Genomic DNA, 6,046 nt, shown 5'->3' on the forward strand with positions numbered 1-6,046 from the left:
CATATTGTTCTCATCAGGATAAAGTTTTTCAAGAGGGTTTAAAGAGGAGTTTAAAGAGTTTTAAAGTTTGTTTTAAGTTTCTAAAGTTTGAGTTTACAAAGAGGAGGCTTGCACTTTAAATTGAGGAATTCATCCTCAATCTTCTTCATCCTCTATTGTGTTTATAGAGAAGTTTTTCTAACTCTTTTCTCTAGCAATTTTATTATTAATTTTCATATTCTTATTATTGCTAGTTTGCTAATTGAGTTAGATTTTATTTATACTCATTTTATCACACACACCCTATTTGAGCTTGTAGGATTTCATACATCATATATTGGGTTGTGGGATTGTGATTTGTGAGATTGAGCTTACATTGAGTTCTCACCTATTGTAGAGAACATTTTATTATTGTTGAGCCTAATTGTGAGATACACTTTATAATACACTTGTACATCGAAAGAAGTGTGTGGTGAGAGACGGGATCGTCCCAAGAGGAGTGGGGTAGGTGGTAATGCCTAGAGGTAGGTTGTAATTCCTAACACTTGAGGGAGATACGGGCTAGAGACCAGCACTTAGAGGGTGTAAAGTGTGATTGCAAGAGTGTGAGATTGTAGAGTTTTCGGTGAGCTAGAAAACCGAGTGTGTAGAAAAGTTCCGGCTTTCAAACCGGGTGTGTTGAGATAGTGGAGATCTCCTCGAGGTGAGGAGCGGAGACGTAGGTCATGGGGACTGAACTCCGTGAACATATCTTGTGTTTGAGTTTGCTTTGGGTACATTTATTTTGTGCTTGTAATTTATATTCTTGCTTATATCTCACATATATCCTTTGCAAGAATTAATTAATCAAATAAGTTTTCATTGACATTAATATCTAATAAGATTAGCAATAACCCTATTCACCCCCCTCTAGGGTACTTTCAAATCTTCATATTTTGATAAGGTCTCATAAATTAACTCAATTTGCTGAAATTAGCCCCTCTAATTATATGGTGTTAAAATGAATGGAAAATATTTAATTTTCTATAATTTTTTTCTTTAATGGATAGTTATGCCCCTCTCCTCCCTCCCGTTCGACCTCCTCTCCCTACTTTATGCCCTTAACCACTGTTGTTGCTCCCTCTCAGCCCTCGCCCTCCTCCACTAGGTCTGTTCTAACGTCTACACAATCCTAAACATGTGGCAGATGCGAGTTAGGCATAGGTGAGAATGCCAGCAATGGTAGAGATGACAAAGATAAAGACGGAGATGGTTGTGATCGAGATGAAGTAGGCAATTGGAATACATGTGGAGGTAGAGATAGTGATGGTGAAGATGTTGATGGCAGCGATGGAGCAAGAGGTGAGAATGCCAATAGACAACAATACGATTGTAGAGGAGATGAAGGCGAGGGATGGATAATAATATAATTACCCATCCATCGTTAGTCTAAATCCAATCATGATTTAGGATTTTTGATAGTTATGCTCAAGAAAGGACTAATATCAATACATTTAGGTGATTTGGATGGCTAATATCAAAATATGAAGACTTGAGAGAACCAAAGTACCTATGATTTGAGGGACTAATATCTAAAAACACTTTTTTTTAAAAATAACCTTTTCATATTATTGTATAAAAAATAGGCCTAATTGCACTTAAATACCATGTAGGTTTTCCTACAATGCACTTATATACCCTTACTTGTTTTTGTTATACTTATATACCCTAAAGTTTTTAAATTTGTACTTTGGTATCCTTAGTTATACAAACGTGAGAAATTTTTCCCGACTACTCTCATGCAACCCTCATATGCTATTCTAGAACGTCTTAACCCTTAATTTTTATTAAATATATTGTTAACAATATCATTATTCTATTTTAACCTAACGTGATTTAATAGGATTTTGATAGGTTTAAAAGCAAATTTAATAATTGTTAAGAATTAAAATGTTCTAAAATTATCATGTGAGTAGCTTGACAATTTTGCAGGGAAATTCTCACATTTGCATAACTGAGGATATTAGAATGCAAATTTTAAAACTAACTATAGGGTATATAAGTGCAACAAAAAATAAGTGAGGGTCTATGTGCGACCAAAATAAGTGATGTTATATAAGTGCAAAGTAGGAGAAACTACTGGGTACTTAAATGCAATTAAGCCTATAAAATATGATAATTTTATGGGCTTTGCTTCCGAACTCTATCCGAAAATAATTTATTTTTTATTTTTTCTGAAAATGGTGATGTGGGAAAGGAAAAATCATCATTTCCTTTTCAATTTCTGCCCACTTATCCTCAACACCTACTTCTCAATTTTCGCCCGATTCGCCGATAACAAACCATGAGAATGATGTCAGTATTCACCGGAGTTCGTCAGCTGGATGATAGACGAAGCAAAAGATAGGTCTTTTGAGGACCCCAACACAAAATAGGTGAGATCAAAAGTTGTACAGATCAAAGAAACAATGCATAAAAAATAAAAATAAAAAGATGCAGCGTACTACTGACTATTGGGCTTATTCCGCGGCGACTGAAACTATCAACCACTACGAGCTCTCGGACGATGAAATCAAGATTGAAGAACTAGACAAAGAAAGCATAACTGAACTAGTAATTAACCCAAATAATTGCATAAATTGCGAAAATTTTCATTAGGACCCTAATGAGCACCAACCACATCCTTTTACCCATGAACCCACGTGTAGACAAATCCAAGGAAGAAATGAGTGGAACGTGGGATTAACAATTGAATCTACCAGGCACATAGGAATTGAGTTTTCAAAGATTCCAAAAACATCATATCCTACTACTTCTAACTTAAAAGCAAAACCTCAAATTACTATTCTTATTGCGACATAATTCAAAATATTAAAATTGTTGTTCATCCTATAGTAAAATTTTCAGCCTAAGCCCTATTGTTCGCTTTGTAATGTTTTTCCCCTCCCATAAACATTGTTTATGTCCTCGCTTACTTACTATCCCTACCGCAAAGAACAATTTTCTTACTTTTTTACTTGGAGTTGGTGTTCTCTCATCAAGCGCCTTACCCGATAGAGCCGCCTAGCTTACAGAATTTCCTTCTTCCGACTTTATACGAGACTATGTACTACTCTACTTATAACTATACTATACTATATAAATATAACTACCCTTCTTCTTTCTTCCATCCTTCCTCACCATCCTCGACTACTGGTCGGGCAACGATTCCGGTTGAAGCAAATCGTATAGTATAATTTTTGAATCTTAACATGTTCTGCATATTGTTGTTAATGGTAGAAACTTAATTATGAGGGTTAAGGTGGATTTGGAGGAGCTGAGGGTCCCTCAATCCTTTTTGATGACTGATCACTTTAAGCAAGAAAAGATTCCTGCACAAATATGAAAGGTTAGAGAGTTGGAGTTGGGTTCTTCTGTGGTTCTTCCGACAATCAAGTCAGTAATGATCTTAAAGGGAAAAAGTATGAGAACAAAGTAGTTTTTAAGATTTTTTTTATTGTAGACATAGCATACCCTCATGCAGAAGAAAATTTGCCTATTTATAGTGAACCGACAATGATATTTGGGTAATTTCGGCCAGGCCATGCAGTCGGCTTGGTCAGCCGACACTTTGCATGTGTTAGCAGTGAGCGCTCCAAATCATCCTTGCGCTTAATGTGACAACGGCAGATGGTTCAAATGTTGGCATGGTCTAAGAAGTCATAATGACTTCGGTGGAGGAGTAATGATGGTTCTCGCTATTAGTTAATCTGATGGTGATTGGCTAACGTCACCTAAGAAGATGAAGCCGATTGGTTTCCTCATGGTTCAAGATATGTCGTTGGGTTCGAGTGAAGACGCCTTTCCTTTGGGACTTTTAAGAAAATCCGGGTGAGGATGCCTTTCGTCTTAGATTCCTTGAGAATGTCTAGGTGAGGATGCATTTCGTCTTAGATTCCTTGAGAAGGTCTGGGTGATGGCGTCTTTCAGCTCGGTTATCAAAGTGCTTCAACGAGGGAGAGCTTGCACGCGTGAGACCTCGGTCGGGTCGGTGTATCAAGTTTGAGTCGGCTAAGTGGGACATGTGTCATCCTCTTAAGAGTAGTTTACACTATGCAATTTATGTGATACAACAACTATATTGCAATTTTTGGCCCATTATCCACTATTTAGACTAAAATAATATTTTTTTGAACCTTACAAACAATGTTCATATATTTTCTTTTTGTTCTTGCAAATGATGAATTTAATATTTATCAGACAGTTTACAAATATAAAATCTTTCTGGCTCTATTATAGAAAATTGATAAAACTTACTAATTGCTATATTATTTTGTTAATTAGTTCAAAAAATCACTCAGTAAATAATTACTAAAGTTTTTATAAATAGTTACATATAAAAATCATATTATTAATTTAACGACAGATATACGTTAGTAAATGACACCACAACAACGAGCGAGCTTAATACTAAGAGATGGAAGAGAAGTGACATTATCGATTATCAAGTGAGGGGTGGGTGGGGGTGGATAGGTCCTTGGTGACGAAGCATCTTTGAGATCAAAATCGAGTAACATACATTGTAAGATAAGAAAGACTGAGAAAATTAACCCGGGCTAAAAATTGTCCCTAACTTTGAGAATAATTACCAAACTGGCGGGGGGAAACAAGAAATTAGGGGTGAGCACTGGGCCAGGTCAGCCCACGAGCGTGCTCACTCGGCAATGGACCGCGGGACATTGTTAGGCTGGCCTCTAGTAACAAGCGGGTTGGTAGCTCGCTCAGCCCACCGAGCTCAGCGAGCGAGCTGGACCTAAATGTAAACAAGCTGGCCTTCTGAATTCGGCTCATTGGCTCGCATATAATTTTTTGCCCTTCATGATTTCATCAATTCATCCCTTGGACCTTTGCCTATACATAATATAAACATTGAATCACCGCTGGACAACTAGGTTCTAGATGATGTCTGCAATGGCCTCGCTACCTAAAGGTGTCTTTTGAGGACGTGCGGCTTTTCTTGAAGAGGAAGACGGAGAGAATAAAGAAGATTGAACTCTATTACAAGTTGACATATGTTCTCTATTTTTATTTGGTTAATTAAAGTTGGTTGTAGCTTATTCCTATATTTTTAAGATAGTGGAACAATTAGTTGCCATCCGTGGAGTAGGACTTGTTCCGAACCAAGTAAAATCTCCGTGTTTGCGATAATGCTCTCTGTCATTCTATACAAATACACAATTTTACTTAATAAAATTATTTTTTTATTTCTATAAGGGTTGCATTGTTAGTTAATTACATATAATTTTTAAGTGTTAAACCATGCTCAAAAACTATTTACAAAACTAAAAACCATTTACAAAATTCAAAAAAATTAAAATAAAAAATGAAACAGGACACATTTGTCCCGCTGCGGGACGTGGACGGTGGACCTCGCCACTGAGGCCGGAAATTAAGGAACTTAATTACCCCGGCCGCCATCGGTACTCCAGAAACGATTCGCCTACAGTGCCAAAGCTGTCAGCTAATTTTATTATTAGCTGCTCCAAAAATGATCCAGTACAGTACTTCTTCAGACGAACGTGCCAAAAAGGCCGTTGTGAAACGCTGTTCGCTGTTTTCCTTTCACGCGTTAAAATCCAGCCCTAACACCGCAGCCCCATCTCAACTAAACAGTGGACACGTTCCTCTAACCCCTTTCGACACGATAGCTGTCGCGTATCTACCGCCCCCCGATCAACGGTCCCGATCGCTCCAAATCAATACCACGGTACCTTTTTCGGTCGCCTCCTTTCTTTTGTCCCCGACCTAATATAATACATTCACTGCGTGATCGTCACCCACTTTCTCACCTTATCACTTGCAGGTGGGCCCAAACAGCTGGGCCGGACTTCATTTTTTTGTGCGAGCGACGGGAAGAATCGAGACCGAACTGAGGGGGAGAAAAAGAAACTAGAAAATATATATTTACCTCAATCGAGACGAAACCACCGGCGAATTATATTTCTCTCCCCCCTCTTTTCTTGCTCGGTGCTAGATCGCTGGAAAATTCTCGTTCGCCAGGGTTTTGATCGGAGGCCGGGATGATGCTCTCGCTGCAGAGCGACGGCCG

This window comes from Asparagus officinalis, chromosome 4 (assembly GCF_001876935.1).
Source record: "Asparagus officinalis chromosome 4, Aspof.V1, whole genome shotgun sequence".
NCBI classification, from domain to species: domain Eukaryota; kingdom Viridiplantae; phylum Streptophyta; class Magnoliopsida; order Asparagales; family Asparagaceae; genus Asparagus; species Asparagus officinalis.